Source organism: Bidens hawaiensis, unplaced genomic scaffold, assembly GCF_021521415.1.
Source record: "Bidens hawaiensis isolate Kalapana, Puna unplaced genomic scaffold, B.hawaiensis_p1.1 tig00005152_1, whole genome shotgun sequence".
In the NCBI taxonomy this organism is placed as follows: Eukaryota; Viridiplantae; Streptophyta; class Magnoliopsida; order Asterales; family Asteraceae; genus Bidens; species Bidens hawaiensis.
Genome location: NW_027491329.1, coordinates 320,358 through 338,302, shown reverse-complemented (window position 1 = coordinate 338,302; position 17,945 = coordinate 320,358).

The window sequence follows — 17,945 nt, the reverse complement described above, 5'->3', positions numbered from 1 at the left end:
TCTTGGCACTTGAACTTGGTGAGAATCTCTTGAATATATTTTGATTGATTGATGAAAATTCCATCCGTCTTCTGTTGCACTTGCAATCCAAGAAAGAAATTCATTTCTCCTATTGAGCTCATTTGGTATTTGGACTTCATCACTTGCTCAAATTGTTTGCATATTTGTTCATTGGTTGAGCCAAAAATGATGTCATCCACATACACTTGCAGCAGCAGCAAATCTTTTCCTTTTCTTCTGTAAAACAAAGTCTTGTCAATGGCTCCTCTGGAGAAACCATGTTCTAACAGATGGTTAGACAGCTCATCATACCAGGCTCTTGGTGCCTGATGTAGTCCATAAAGTGCCTTGCTAAGCTTGTAGACTTTGTTTGGATGAATTGGATCATTAAATCCAGGAGGTTGAGTGAAATAAACTTCCTCGTCTATCTTTCAATTCAGAAATGCAGATTTTACATCAAGCTGATAGACTTTAATGTTCATTGATGCTGCATATACTAGAAAAATCCTGATAGCCTCTAGTCTTGCAACAGGAGCAAATACCTCTTCAAAGTCTACTCCTTCTTCTTGTAGACACCCTAGAGCTACCAATCTAGCTTTGTTCTTTATCACTATCCCCCTTTCATCCTTCTTGTTTCTAAAACCCATTTTGTACCAATTGTATACTTGCCTCTGGGCTTGTCCACTAAGTCCCACACATGTAAGTCTCTGAACTGAGCTAATTCTTCCTGCATAGCTTCCACCCAGCTGTTGTCCTTTAAAGCTTGATTGATATTCTTTGGTTCAACATGGGATAGAAAACAGGCATACAGACAGATATTTGCTCTTTCAGATGCACTTCTGGTAACTCTTTCATGTAGGTCTCTAATGATGTTCTCTGCAGGGTGATTTCTTTCAACAGTGGTAGTTTGAATAACTGGTGGTACAAATACTTCTGCTTCTAGATTTGTCATATTCATCTCAGCAGATTCATCTTCAGATCTGTCTTGATTTTTAGCAGAGGTTTGAACATGATTGAGTCCTGATGTAGATGCCTCATTTCCTCCTAGCTGCAATGAGTCAAACAGGGTCTGCAACTGAGACATTTCTTCAGTCTGAGAGGGTTTTTGGATGGGATCACTTTCAATAACACTTGGACCTTCATTTGAGATTTCAACTTCAGCCTCTTGTCCAACTTGCTACTTCATCTTCTTCTTGGATGTTTCTACCAAAGTCAAAACCATTTGCTTCAGGAGCAACTGAGGTCCATAGTTTGTTCAGATCAACTTGTTTTGCTTTTTCTATTTCTTCAAAGCTGTTTCTGAATAAAATATCATCCATGTCTTCACTATAGATTTTAAATGATTTGATCATTTTCTCAAGTTCAAATAGCCATTTTGGACCATCAGTATTGTTGAATTGGTTATCATTGAAGATGATGTCAGATGATTCAATGACCACCATGTGCTCTTTCACATAGACTCTATAAGCTTTTGAATGAGATGAATAGCCCTCAAAGAAACATTCCAGGGATTTGGACTGGAATTTGTTCAAGTAGTCATTTGTGTTCAAGAGTGAGCATTTACATCCAAACGGCTTCAAGAACTTCACATTAGGCTTTCTATGATAGAGAATTTCATATGGAGTCTTGTTTTGAGCCTTGTAAGTAGAACCCTATTCTGCACATAACATGCAGTATTTATTGCTTCTGCCCAGAATGTAACAGGAAGGTTGGCATCAGCAATCATGGTCCTTGCAGCTTCAATTAATGTTCTATTTCTCCTTTTTGCAACACCATTTTGTTCAGGGGTTCTAGGAGCACTCATAGTGTTATTCTTGAATTCTGACCAATTGTCACTTCTAATTACCTTCACTCTTCTTGGTGAAGGTAAGTTGGGGTTTCATCTTTGGTGCCCATGAAACATACCAAGTGAATCTTGAAAAATCATCAGTTATCACTTGGCAGTATCTCTTCTTCCCAACACTTGGAACACTCATTGGACCAAACAAGTCCATGTGAAGTAATTCCAAAACCTCATCTATTGTGTTTATTAGTTTGCTCTTGTGTGAGGATTTGTGTTGTTTTCCTTTTAGGCAAGATGTGCATTTTTCTTCTAGCTTGAACTCTCTTGTGGGAAGGCCAACAACATGTTCACCTTTCACTAGTTTGTTCATGTTCTTCAAATTTACATGACACATCTTCCTATCACAGTTTCATTCTCAGTTGCCTTTGATACAAAGCATGAACCACCTCTTAAAGTTGCAGTATTCATTCTCAGTTCATAGAGGTTGCCATTTCTTGGAGCCATTATCATAATCATTTCGGTTGGAATCACAAACTCTGGCTTCAAAATCAGGCAATGTTCATCATTGAAGGCAACCTTGTATCCCTTGTCACATACTTGAGAAATGCTCAGCAAATTGTACTGTAGTCCTTCAACATGTAGAACATTCTCAAAGGATACTTTGCCATTTGTGAGTGTTCCCTTTCCAACAATTTTTCCTCCATTTTCATCACTCCCAAATGCAACTGGTCCCTCATACTTCTTCACATAATTAATCAATGCAGACTTGTCACATGTCATGTGCCTTGAACATCCACTGTCCATATACCATATATCATTGCTACTCATGGACTGTTCCTGCACACACACAAAAGGAATCAGTTTGTTTATGAGTTACAAACTCCATCAGTTTGTAATTCAGAGATAGTGGAGGATGCATCAGAAGTTGGGATTGGAACAGTTGGTGGATCTTCATACACGACTTCACAATCATCATCAGTGTCGTACTCTGATACAAAGTACACTGCAGACACTTTAGTGCTACTATCAACTTCCTCAATCACCTTATCCTTCCCTTTTTCTACTTCCTTCTTTGCCTTCCACTCGAACCCTCTTGGTTCAAATCCTTGTTTCAACAGAAACTTCTCATCACCATTTAGAACATATGCTCTCCTCTTTGTTTTCTCTTCATTTGGTGACCTTTTGTTCTTGTCTGTTGTTGTCAGGATTTGGTCTTCTTTGATCTTCAAAGTTGTTTTGAGCTTTTGTTCCATCATAAGCTGATGGTGCCTATCTTCATATGGGTTTTTATTTCCATTAAAGTATCTCTCATACATTTCTTTCTAGCTTTTCATGTCATAGCCACTAACTACATCTGGAATTTCAAAGATATCCTCAAGAACCCAGCAAGAGTCAGTGTGATGCCCATGTGCATTACATTTTGTGCAGAATACTTTTGCAAAGCTTCCCAAATCTTCAAGGAGTTTCTTGTCCTTGATCTTGTCACTTGGTTTAGGGAAGTCAAATCCTAAAGGTGTCTTTGGATTCAAAGTTTTGGAGAAATCCATCTTGATTGGCTTGCTGAGATCAATTGCTTATGGATATTTTTCTTTGACAAAAATAATTTTCTTCAGCTTGGATGACATTTTTGAAGAACTTCCCTCTTGTTCTTTTGGATATTTTCTTGTTGTAGCATAATCCACATCACCAACATCAAATAATTCATTATTGGAAAAGACTAGGTAGATTGGTGGATGACTCTGATCATAAGATGATTTCTTCTTGATGACTGGCTGTGATTCTGTTCTCTTCTTGATGACTGGCTGTGGTCTAGCACATATATCAAATGGAACGTGCTCTCTTCTCATTCTCTCTTGATGCTTTCTTCCCTTTGATGTCATAGGAGGCAGAAAAGTAATTTTGTCACTTTTCTTCTTATTTGTTCTTTTCTTCTTCTTCTTCTCCTTTGATGACTTAGAGCTTCCACAGCTACAGTTGCTTTCTTCACTGGAGTATTCACTCCATTTCTTTTTCTCTCCTTGAGGCTATTCATCAATCATAGTTTCTGACTTATCAGTCTGTTTCATCACAAAATTCTCCATCCTGATCTACAATCACATCATCATACTGCTTGATAAATTCAGGCTTATCATCAAACACATTTTTGAAATGTTTGAGATACTCACTTCTGCTCTCTTTATCAACCTTCAAAGGATAACTGTCACAAAAAGGTGGTGGTACCTTCTTGTACTTCTCTTCCTCTGTCATTTTGTCAAGATGACCAATAATGTTTCCTGTAGAGACATGGTTTTTCAAAAACTCCATTTCAATCAACAACTCTTCATTCTTGAGTTTTTCATCAGCAAACATCTTCTTTAGTCCTTCTATCTCAATTCTCATTCTAGATTGAGCTTGATATGATACCATACAATCATCCTCCAATCCCTTGATTTGAATTTCATATGTAGCCTCACTATCCGCATACACATTCAGAAAGACATCCTTCCTTCCACATTCAGTTTTCCATTTTTCAACCTCCTGATTTAATTCATCAATTTTAGCAAGAAGATCAAAAATAGAAGTATCAGAATGTACCTGAGTGTTGGAAGATTCAGCCTTGTCATTTATTTTGGGCATGAATGCAACATTTTCCCTTTCCATCGCAGCAGCATGATTACTCCAGTCAAACACCCCATCCTGAGCCACCCTTGTAACAGCTACATTTCCTTGATCCCTTTGCTGGTTCACACCATTTTGAGATGGTCTGTTTTGATTTGTGTGAACCTGTATCTGATTATATCTCTGAGGTTGAAGTGTTTGTTGCTGGGTTCTATTCTGATTTTGATAGGGATTTTGGTTGGGCATTTGATTTCGTTACTGCTGGAAGTTCTGATTCTTGTTTTGATAGAATTGGTTCTGGTTAACTTGATTGCCAGACTGCCTTGGCATGTTGCATTCCCTTGCAAAGTGTCCCGGTTTTTGACAGTTATAACAGATGGCTTTGGATTTGCCAAATCCAATCCTTTCATTGGGTCCGTTGAAACTGGTTCTGCCAGTTCTGTTATACAACCTTTTGCTTCTTACAGCCAACATAGCTGCTTGCCATTTGATGTCCATATCTTCTAAATCATCAGCATCTATCTGTTCTAAGTCTTCTTGCATGATGCTTGTGTTTATCAGATTCTTGGCCACAAAGGCATGGTAAGACTCAGTGAACATTGAGAATAATGCCTGGTAATTTGTTCCTTGAGTTGGATTGTGTTGTGCAAAAGTAGACTGCCCATTTCAAGTAGATTGATTGTCATCTTCCACAGCTGCACATTGAATCTTGACTGACTGTTACAAGATGAGTTTGCTTCTGATGGTTGCTCAATGATAGGCTGTTGATTTTTTATCGAGAGATTGCCCATTGGTGCCACAAGAGCATTGTTCATTTGAAAGCTTGGCTTGTCCTCTCGAATCATATGATTCTCAATCATTTCATGCTCAGCAGCCTTAAGAAAGGCAATCACATCATCCAGTTTGAAGCTAGGAAAACTGGCCTTTTCCTTTATAAACTTGCTTGCAGTGTACCATTCTCCAGATAGAGATGACAGAAGCTTCTTGTTAAGCTCAAAATCGGAAATCTGCAAATCAGTGGTTCTAATTTCATTCACAATGGTCATTAACCTTTGTAAGACTGACTTCAACCTTTCTCCTTCTTAAATCTGTCCAACTGTTGCTTCAGTCGGTCTTTCTTAATATCTCTCAACTCAGTGTTCCCTTCAAACATTTCAATCACTGCATCATACATATCTTTTGCGTTTTTATGATGATTTACAGTTGTCAAAATTTCCCATGAAAGCCCCAACTTCAGCATTGACAGTGCTTTATCATCCCTCTTTTTCATTCTCAAATCAACCGCATCGTTGTTGTTTGGAGCTACTGAAGGAATATAGTTCCCTTCAGTGATAGACATCCAAAGTTCTGGATAATTGTAGTTCACTGCAACTTCAAATAGCACCTTCCATTCTATGAAATTCTCTTGTCCAAGCAACCTCGGAATCTTGTTGGTTGACACTTCCTGGTCTTCCATTTCACCAGATCTGAGTTTTTCAGTAGCATAGCACAGTGAATCTTCAAGCTTCTTCACAAACCCTTAGTCCTGTGGTCTTCAGTGAGCTTACTCAAGCTCTGATACCACTTGTCAGGACCGTCCGTCGGGTGAAACCTTAGAAAAGGTTTGACAAGAACACACCAACTTAAATACTCAAAGACCGATTGAATATCCCGGCGGAATCAGGATATCCAATGATTAAGAATGAAGGATTGTAAACAGATATCAAACACAAAATAGGAAATGATAATCAGTAAAAGCTATTTCAAAGATAAAGATTCACTATATTTAATGATATATCAGTGGTACAGTGAATGGAAAGTCTAGGGTTTTGTGTGACGGCGGAGGCTCTCGAAATTCGTACCTAGAAATCCATGTCTCCAAAAAAACCGTACCCTAAAGGTAACATAGGACGTTTATTTATAGACCTTGACTTTCCTTTTCATACGTCCTAGTCATTACATAATGAAAGATAAATCTAATACAAGTGTTACAGTCCTCGAATAAGGTACATACCTTGCTCGAGCAAACTTCCTATACTAGGTGTGCTCGGTGCGTATCCTCGAGCAAACTTTACTTGGAATATATTCTCTTTCGAAGAATACATATTCCCTTTGAGTAAGCTTCATTCCTCTTGACTTGTTCAAACTTTGCTCGAATAAGTCCATCGAGCAAGCTCATTCTTCTTGATGTCTTCAGCTTTTCTTATTCAGCAATCTTTAGCATGCTCGGATGTAAATCTTGCTCGGTAACTGAACTGTGCTTGAAGTCTTTGCTTTGATTCACGTGACATCCTCTTATTGCATCCATGCTCGTCCCCATGTGCTCGATCATCCTGTGCTCGTAACACTTGGCTGGAACTTGTATGATCAAGTTGTTTGCTCGATTGGCAATCCATGCTCGATAGAAGAATACTCTTGCTCGATGAAGTGTAGCTTGCTCGAAGCCTTTAAAACTTAGAAGAATCAACCATTTAAGGTTCAGAACCTTGCTCGAAGTAGTAAAAACCATGCTCGATCGTCTGGGCTTGCTCGAATTCCATACTTAGCCGATCTCTGTGGAGGTTGAGAAGATTCCAATCTTCCTTATCAAAAATCCGACCCAACATCTTTTTGTTTAGTTCTCCGGTGATCAACACACATCCTAAGCTTCCATCATTTTCCTTGCCAACAACACCAGTACTTCCCAATGAGTATAGCTAGGTTCTAAGAAATCTTTATCTAATAATTCTTGTAGTTGTGTAATTAGTTCTTACATTTTGGGGAATGCCAGACGATAAGGTGCCTTAGTAATAGGAGTTGCCCATAAGGTTAGGTCAATTCGGAGTCCAACTTGTAGGATAGTTATATTCCAGGTAATTCATCAGGAAAGACATTAAAGTATTCGAGTACTACGAGGATATCTCCTATATGTTTCATTAGGGTTTTTATGGTTACATTTTCCAGAAATGCTATACACCCTTGGTGTAAGCGCTTTAATACTTTAAGATGACACACGAGCGGTTATATTGTATCAAACTTCTCTCCTGGTACCATAATTGTTTCATCATCCAAGAGAGGAATTTTAACTATTTAGTCATCACACACGATTTCCGCCTTGTATTAGCTGACCAGTCCATACTTTAATTACATCGATGCTTCCTGATTAGACCGGGAGTAGGTCAATAAAAATGGTTGGTTGTTTAAGATAATAAGATAGTTTTGGAGTATTTTGTCAGGACCGTCCGTCGTGTGAAACCTTAGCAAGGGTTTGACAAGAACACACCGACTCAAATACTCAAAAGACCGATTGAATATCTCGGCGGAATCAGGATATTCAATGATTGAGAATGAGGAATTGTGAACAGATATCAAACACAAAACAGTAAATGATAATCAGTAAATGCTTATTAAGAGACAAAGATTCACTATATTTAATGATACAGTGAATGGTATGTCTAGGGTTTTGTGTGACGGCGGCTGTTTTTCGTAATCAGTGAGTGCCTGCCAACTCCATCTCGAAATCTGTACCCTAAAGGTACCCTAGGACCTCTATTTATAGACTCTGACTTTCCTTCTATAAGTCCTAGTCATTACATAATGAAAGATAAATCTAATACAAGTGTTTCAGTCCTCGAGCAAGGTACATACCTTGCTCGAGCAGACTTCCTATACTAGGTGTGCTCGATGAGTGCCTTAGAATATATTCTCTTTCGAAGAATACATATTCCCTTCAAGTAAGCTTCATTCCTCTTGACTTGTCCATGCTTTGCTCGAACTAGTCCATCGAGCAAGCTCATTCTTCTTGATGTCTTCAGGTTTTCTTATTCAGCAATCTTTAGCATGCTCGGATGTAAATCTTGCTCGGTAACTAAACTGTGCTCGAATTTTTGCTTAGATTCACGTGACATCCTCTTATTGCATCCATGCTCGTCCCCATGTACTCGATCATCCTGTGCTCATAACACCTGGCTGGAACATGTATGATCAAGCTGTTTGCTCGATTGGCAATCCATGCTCGATAGAAGAATACTCTTGCTCGTTGAAGTGTAGCTTGCTCGAAGCCTTCAACAATTAGAAGAATCAACCATTTAAGGTTCAGAACCTTGCTCAAAGTAGTAAAGACCATTCTCGATCGTCTGGGCTTGCTCGTATTCCATACTTAGCCGTTTTCTGAGGAGGTTGAGAAGATTCCAATATTCCTTGTAAAAAAAATCCGACCCAACAATCTCCCCCTAGATTGTAACAAGCTCAGATGCACCAAAACATACCTGCATAGAGTTACACATGTATCAGATTTCTAGATAAATCATTTAATAACATGTCATTTCATTACATAATTGGAATTCTGCCACATGGGCATTACAAATTAAATTTTTACAACTCAAACAAAATACAAAGATAAACAGAAATAAAAATCAATCATCCATTAGCTCCATTCTGTTATCTTCTTCCTCTGTTCTTGGATTCAGCTCTTTCTTTTAGTTTCTTCACATATGCATCTCTTTGCTTCAACATGTCAAGTTCTGAGGAGTAAGAGGCATCACTTGGAAATCTTGCACTAATTAAATCTTGTAAGTCTTATGGATGCATATAATGCAGATCTCCATCCTCCCTTATGACTGCAATAGGTATCCCTGACTCATTTCTCAAAGTGGTCGAATCATCATTTTGATTATACGTTATGTATGTGATTCTTCCAAATTGTTACACTCTTGAGTTGGGTTCCTTCATCACTTCTCTCGTAGCCAAGCACTCTTTTAAGGTCTTTCTTTTCTGATGAGAGCTGCTTGCTAGAGTTCTTTTTCTGCTGCAGAAATGGGAATCTCTTTTCTGCTTGTTCCTTCAAAAACTTTGAGAGATCATTCCTCAGTTGACCAGATGGTTGACTCCTTACTTGATTGTCATATAAAGTCAGCTCAGCCATCTTGGTCATTTGTTCTGTTGTAAAGTTTCTCAAATCATCTCTAAATATGATGAGATGTTCTGCTTCATCTTCAGTCACAACCCTTAAGGTCTTCGATCTTCTGTCAAAATAGAGATGTGTGGGCAAATTCATGTTTCTTGGCCGCACAGGCCTCACACTCTTTGACCTCTGGGTTCTGCTTGAGCTCCCCATTTCAACTTTCTTAATCTTATCAAGACCCTCTTCAACATACCATCTCTTTATTGTATCTTCTGTTTGCATTAACAGTCTTGACATTTTTACTCCCTTTTGGTGGAGGGCATTCATCATTTCTGCATGAACTTCTTGTTCTGCCCTCCTTCTGTCTTCCTGGAGTTTCCTCTGTGTTTCAAGATACATCCTCTGCTCTCTGGGGTATATTTCCATTAGCTCAGCAAGAGGCATGTTCTTAAACTGTTCTTCTGATATCCCTTTCTCCATCACAATTTTCTTTAACATTTACATCCTTTGAGGGTCCTCAAACCACCTCTTTGCTTCTTGATCTTTCTTTTCTTTTTCCTCCCTTTCCCTCTGTAATCTCATTTTTAACTCTTTCTCTCTTTCAAACTTTTCTCGACTTTCTTGATCTTTGTAAGAGTCTTTAATCTGTTGAATTCTTCTTTTCAGTTCTTCAGGAGAGAGATTTATCAAGAAGTTGTAGCTGTAGCCATACAGCTGAAGGAATTTGATATCCTTATGTTTTGCTTTCAAGGATTCATACTCTATTTCATCCTTTGCCTTCTTCTCTGTTCTTCTCTTGCTGCTGTCAGATTCTGTAAATACCTTTTCTTTCTCTTCCTTTCTCTTAGACACCTTTCTCACATACTCCGTTAGATCCTCCATGAGAGCCCTTTTATATAAACAATCAATTTTGTCAAAGGGTTGTAAGTTCAGGAATGCAGGCTTGTGACCAGCCTTTATCAATACTTTTCTTTTTCCTTTCCTTACTCTCCAACCCTTAGCTTTTTTTGCCACATCCTCTTTTGATAGTCTTTGAACATACAGAGGATCATAACCCAAACTGATCAAATATTCAACATCTTCATTTATCTTTTCAGCTTCCTTCAATTCTTCTTCATCTTCACTTTCACCATCCAAGTCCACCACTTCTTCAAGGTTATGAAGAGCCTCAATCATTGGTTCATCATTTTGTTTGGATTGAGCTCTTCTTCTTTCTTCTAGTTTGTCTCTCCTCATCTTATACACCTTTTTCTTCACAGATTTTTGTCTTTTGGATTTTGGTGTCTCAATATCAGTTGTGCCTTTCCTTTTTAAACTTGATTGAGTTGGAGTGGATGTATCGGGCTGCTCCACTTCTGTTTCTGGTTCTTCAATAATTATCTCCTCATCCACAGACTCAGATTCTTCAATAAAATCTTCATTTCTATGAGTTTCTTTAGTTTCTTCAGTGACCTCTTGAATGATGGGTTCACTTTGTTCAACATGTTCTTCAGATCTTGATTCTCCTTTGCTCAGATTTATAAAGTCTCGTTGAGCCTTTCTTGCTGCCATCACAATCTCTGGGTCATGTCTCTCTGGATTATTCAGAATCAGTGTAAGATCTTTCATTATAATCAACTTAACCATAGTGCTTGCTGAGACTTCAATAGTTTCCTCTTCTTCATGAATAACTGGTCCCAATCCTAGTTCATCTTCATTTACTTCACCCTCTTCAGGCTCAGTGATCAAAGGCTCTGCAACTTTTTCTTGTTCATTCATTGCAGGCTCTTCAGCCACTTCAGGCTCAAATACATCTTGTTCAACTGATATGGGCTCTTGTGTATCATCATTTTGTCTTGCTTTTAGAGCCTCCATTGTAGCTTTAATAGCATCATCAGCCTCCTTTAATTTCCTCTCTTCTGCCTCTTCCTTTTCCTTCATGTTTATTAAGGCTTCTATGACTTCTTGTGGGATTTCCTCTTCTTCTTCCACCATTTCTTCCCTTTCAAGGGCCTCCAACTCTTCATTCATTAAATTAATTGTAGTTTTCACAGATTCAGCTTCAGCGATGTCTTTATAAATAACATCTTCCTTAAACAATAGATCATCAGACTGAACTACCGGCTTGGGTAAAGGATGTAAGTCATCATCTGTGTGGGCAATCCCTTTTCCCTTCTCTTTCCTCTTCAACTTTTCCTTTTCAGATTCATCTTCTCCAGTTTTCTCCCCCTCAACTTCTGACTAATCATCATAGATCTGATTGATCATTTTCAGTGCATCAGATGGTCCAACCTCCTCTTCAACATTAAGATTCTCCCCCTGTTTTGGTGCATCTGAGGTCTTCTCAACCTCAGACTGCCCCTCAAGAGTTTGAATTTTCAATAAAGCCTCCTTTAATGCAGTTTCCAGAGCCGAGTTCTTCGCAGCCAAAATGGCATTATTTTCTCTTAGCATTATGTTCTCAAACTCCAGTTTAGCATTTTCACAGATAGTGTCACAGAGGTTTGGACTGGACACAAAAGTGTCAAGATTAGGCTTTGGAGCTGGTTCTGAGAATGGTTCAGATTCTGCGGTTTCAGGGGAAGGAACTTTGTATGGTTCTGGGAGTTGGGTTAGAAGAGTAGGTTCAGTTGGTTGCTCAGTTGTGGCAGGTGAAGAACGAATCTCAGCATTAGCAGTTGGCTCATGAGCTTCTTGACCGATTTCATACACAGTCCCATCACCTACAACCTGTGCATCAGCAGCATTATCAATAACCATCGCTTCTCCTTCATCGGCACCATCATCATCATCATCATTATCATTATCATCACCATCATTAACTTCCTCATCACTGTTGCCGGGGGTCCTCGGTACATCAATAGCACCCAGTGTAGGTACAAGTAACCATGGGAATACATCCCAGTCATCATTCTCAATGAAGTTACTCTGAGCATCCTTCATACGTTTGCATATACTTGAATTTTGCAACTTCAAAATCTGCCCTGTCCTTTGAATGTCTGGTAAGGCTCTGTTTATTAAGATTTAAAGAAACCGTGGATACATTAGAAATCATTGAGTAACATTCTTCTCTGCGTTGGAGATCATCCGTTGAAAAAAAAGTCGTGAAATGTTGAAGGGTTGTTGATAAAGGATGGCGTCGTGAAATGTTGAAGGGTTGTTGATAAAGGATGGCGACAGTGAGAGTCCCAAGCTCTCTACTCAACAAAGTCCAGGTCCCTCGTCATGGAGATAGAGACTGAATAACGTGATGAATTAAAAATCTGTAGATTAACGGAAAACTCCCCTTTTGAAACTGTCCCTTCTCAACTCCTCCCTGATAGCCCATAGTTTCTTGAAAGACTCTTAGTAACTTTGGGATGGAGTAGGACGGCCGATCCTTAAAATTGTCATTAAGTTCCAGTTCATCTTTGATTGACGCTTCAGTTATTTCAATGTCATGATTTAGAATCGACGCCTCAATTCTTTCCCCATTGACGTCATTTACATGTGTTGCAGACCCCCAAAAATCCGATATGTGATTTCTGTATATTGTGGGGTCTGTAGTTAATGCCACCCTCAGATTGGAGTTCCTCAGAAAGTATATCATTGGCTCCAACTCACGGTTGTCATCATCTATCTCCAATCGAGCACACATATTATGCCTTTTTTCGAATTTGAAAGCCATCAGTTCTGCAAAAACAAGAGGAGTTGTCAGTACACAAAGTTCCAGAACAAATATAGGAGAATAGATTGATGATTGATGGCGTCTTCAATTAACCAGTTCCGTAGTAATATGCGTACCTGCAAAACAAGTAAACAGTTAGTCAATTTGTTAAATTGGAAACCCTAATTTCAAAATCGGTGCGACGATTATCGAACAGCGATGTCTTACCGAAGTCGAAACAGAGCTAATGGCTATTATCGATGTGAAATTAAGAAAGAATAGACCAGCGAGCAAGATGAAGATAGCACGAGCAAGAGGGCGGTCGTTTAGGTTTAATTTGAGAAAATTGTTTGAAAAACTTTCTAAGTACCTTGGTTTGTCGTCTAGCACACGACAGTTGTCATTTAATTTCAAATTCACATTTACCATACAGCCAAAATAAAAACTTGCTCCCCCTGTACACAAAGACATGGTACACTGCTTGCTCGAGCATACTTAGAAATATATCTTATCAATTTCTTATGTTCGAGATGCATTCCTGTGTGCTCGAAGTACAGTGTGCTCGAAAACTTTATATCAGTTTTTTCTTAATCTCGCACTCGAGCACATAAACTGGTACCCTAGTGTGCTCGAAAATTTCGTAGCAATAAAATCATCTTTACTCATCTCGAAATTTTAACTTAACCATCTCTACACGCTTACTAAGACACCTAGCACAGACCTTGCTCGAAACACTTAGATGTTTCCTATCATTCAGTTCTCGTGCTCGTAGACTTGAAATCATACTTACTCATGCCATCATGCTCGAAGATACTTAATAAAATAACAAATTATATCTTCGTGCTCGAAGATCAAAGTTAACAAAACACATCAAAAGCAAACTCGAAGTACAGTCTAATTCCTAGATCATACTCGAAAATACTTAGAACAAACACAGATAACAGTGGTGAAGTCAAAATCATTTGCCTAAAAGTTAAGACAAAAATCACACTCAAACTTTGCATTGATTAAGATTACAAGTTAATGAAATCATTTCGTTTGCTCAAGCTTGGGTTTGAGGTGAACAAGAGATCAAAATCCAGTTCAAAAAGTTATGTCAATTTATTGGAAAGATCTCAACATGGGATTAGATTGTCCAATAACTGTCACACCACTTCATTTTCAGCCGTATTAGGACTTAAGTCAGGCAAACACTAGGTGTAGGTTCTTAGCATGATTCTTATGACTTTTTGTGATATTCTTAAGGTTTAATTTGTTGCTTGAGTAAGAATGGTCACATTTTAGACTTTAGTTGTTCCTTATCTCTTCTCAAAGCTTATTTAGCTTTCTCCGAATCACCCCGAATTGACTTCACCCCCTGATGCGTTGGTCAAAAATAATTTTTTATTTGTCCGAGCAGTTTATTTAATAATAACATTCATAGATATCAGACCATAAGGTTGAACTTTGGACTTACAAGCCATCCGGACTTACATGCCTTTCATTCAGAGTGTTTAGGACTTATTTGTATGCCCCACTCTTGTAGTTCTTTTAGTGCCCCTTAAGGTCATGGTAGATCAAAACATCAACAGGCTCGTATATGATTGGATAATTGCCTTTCTGCCTATCATTCGGAGAGATGTGCAAGAAAAACATACCTTAGTTTTCAAATGAATCACCACATCAAACTTAGCATGATTATAGTATTTGTATCACATAAATCACTGCACTCATGAGAAAGAGCTACACAAATTGTCAGTTTACTGAACAAAAATCTTTTAAGCCTATAATCCATGAGTTAGGAGATTAGACAATATACTATCATTTCCCATTTTAGTCGGATTCAATCTCCACTTCAAAAACACTTTTCACTTCTGATTAGGAACTTGGATAATGTTATCATCTCCCTTGTATGATCACCAAAACCGTGTTGCTTAATCAAAAACTCCTTACCAATTTAAAAATTCATTTTCCTTTGAAAATTCAGTTTAAGAACAATGACTTTAAAGATGGTGTTGTCATTTAAGCATTTGTAATTAAGCACACACTTTCACATAATCAAGACTCAGATGTTCAGATAGCACATAAACATCAAATTATCAGTTAAGTTTGTCGAGCATGCTCGGAAGTCAATCGAGTAACCTTGAGATTTAGCATTACAGAGTTTGTGCTCGAAAGACATGAACAGTGTGCTCGAGCAATAGAGTTGTGCTAGGAATAGTTGGAAAGCTTATTTGTGCTCGAAATAGAGTCCTCAAGGATGATTTGTTTGTGCTCGAAAAACCGCAAACACACCATAAAGTACAGAACCATGCTCGGAATACTTGAAAAGTTTTCCAAAGCAAGTCTATGCTCGAGCAACTGAGCAATGACATCTGTGCTCGAATCACTTAGAATAGTCGTTCAGAACTCTATGCTTGTGCTCGAAGAGCAATAAGCACATCATTAAGCACAGATTCATGCTCGAAGTACTTAGAATCATAAAAATTCATCATGCAAGCACAGATCAAAATACTCATAGCTGTAATTTTCAAAGCTAACAGAAATTCCACACAAGAACAGTGACAAACATGATTAATACAGACAGAATAGTCAGTTTAGCACAGCAGTCAATCATGCAAACACTCAAAGTGAGTAACATAGATCATCAGTAAGCACCTCACTTAAGCACACATCCTAAATTAAACCTCCTCAGCATTTATCATTCCTAGGCATTTTAACAGAAAGTGAAACCTGGTCTTATCTAAAGGTTTGGTGAACAAATCTGCCAAATTATCAGATGTGTCTACCCTTTTCATTTCTATAAGCCCTTTTACTTGACAATCACTAATGAAATGATGTCTAATTTCAATGTGCTTAGTCTTAGAATGTTGGACTTGATTCTTAACAATGAACATAGCAACAATATTATCAATTAAAATAGACGTGAGTAAGAAATTCAGACCATAATCCAGCAGTTGGTTTTGGATCCACAGAACCTGTGCACAGCAGGCAGATGCAGCAATGTACTCCGCTTCAGCAGTAGAGATTGACACTGTGGTTTGTTTCTTGCATTGCCATGACTCGAGTCTGTTTCCAAGAAACTGACATCCTCCTGAAGTTGATTTTCGACTCATGTTGCAACCATCATAGTCACTATCAGTGTAAGCCATCAAATCAAAAGAAGAGTTCTTTGGATACCAAATTCCCAAGTCTGGTTTTCCTTTCAAGTATCTGAATATTCTTTTCACTGCTAGCATATGTGACACTTTGGGATTTGCTTGAAACCCTGCACAGACACACACAGCAAACATAATATCTGGTCTAGATGCTGTGAGATACATCAATGATCCTATCTTGGCCCTATATTCATGCTGGTCCACTGGCTCCCCCTTTTCATCAGGTACCATTTTCTCATGTGTGTCCATTGGAGTTGACACTGTCTTAAAGTCTTGGCACTTGAACTTGGTGAGAATCTCTTGCACATATTTTGATTGATTGATGAAAATTCCATCTGTCTTCTGTTGCACTTGCAGTCCAAGAAAAATATTCATTTCTCCCATTGAGCTCATTTGGTATTTGGACTTCATCACTTCCTCAAATTCTTTGCACATTTGTTCATTTGTTGAGCCAAAAATGATGTCACTCACATACACTTGCAGCAGTAGCAAATCTTTTCCCTTTCTTTTGTAAAACAAAGTCTTGTCAATGGCCCCTTTACAGAAACCATGTTCTAACAGATGGTTAGAAAGCTCATCATACCAGGCTCTTGGTGCCTGATGTAGTTCATAAAGTGCCTTGCTGAGCTTGTAAACTTTTTTGGATGAATTGGAGGTTGAGTAACATAAACTTCTTCATCTATCTTTCCATTCAGAAATGTAGATTTTACATCAAGCTGATAGACTTTAATGTTCATTGATGCTGCATATGCTAGAAAAATCCTGATAGCCTCTAGTCTTGCAACAGGAGCAAATACTTCTTCAAAATCTACTCCTTCTTCTTGTAGACACCCTAGAGCCACCAATCTAGCTTTGTTCTTAATCACTATCCCCCTTTCATCCTTCTTGTTTCTAAAGACCCATTTTGTACCAAATGCATACTTGCCTCTGGGCTTGTCCACCAAGTCCCACATATGTAAGTCTCTGAACTGATCTAATTCCTCCTGCATAGCTTCTTTGGTTTAACTTGGGATAGAAAACATGCATACAGGCAGATATTTGCTCTTTCAGATGGACTTCTGGTAACTCTTTCATGTAAATCTCCAATGATGTTCTCTGTAGGGTGATTTCTTTCAACATAGGTAGTTTGAACAACTGGTGGTACAAACACTTCTGCTTCTAGATTTGTCATATTCATTTCAGCAGATTCATCTTAAGATCTGACTTGATTCTTAGTAGAGGTGTGAACATGATTGAGTTCTGATGTAGATGCTTCATTTCCTCCTAGCTGCAATGAGTCAAACACGTTCTGCAACTTAGACATTTCTTTAGTCTGAGAGGGTTGTTGACTTTGGATGGGTTCACTTTAAATAACACTTGGACCTTCATTTGAGATTTCAACTTCAGCCTCTTGTCCAACTCTCTCTACTTCATCTTCTTCTTCGATGTTTCTACCAAAGTCAAAACCATTTGCTTCAGGAGCAACTGAGGTCCATAGTTTGTCCAGATCCATTTGTTTTGATTTTTCTTTTTCTTCAAAGCTGGTTCTGTACATACTATCATCCATGTCTTCACTATAGATTTTAAATGATTTGATCATTTTCTCAATATCAAATAGCCATTTTGGACCCTCAGTATTGTTGAAATGGTTTTCATTGAAGATGATGTCAGATGATTCAATGACCACCATGTGCTCTTTCACATAGACTCTATAACCTTTTGAATGAGATGAATAGCCCACAAAGAAACATTCCAGGGATTTGGACTAGAATTTGTTCAAGTAGTCCTTTGTGTTCAAGAGTGAGCATTTACATCCAAAAGTTTTCAAGAACTTCACATAAGGATTTCTCTGGTAGAGAATTTCATATGGAGTCTTGTTTTGAGCCTTGTTGAGTAGAACCTTGTTCTGCACATAACATGCAGTGTTTATTGCTTCTGCCCAGAAGGTAACAGGAAGGTGGG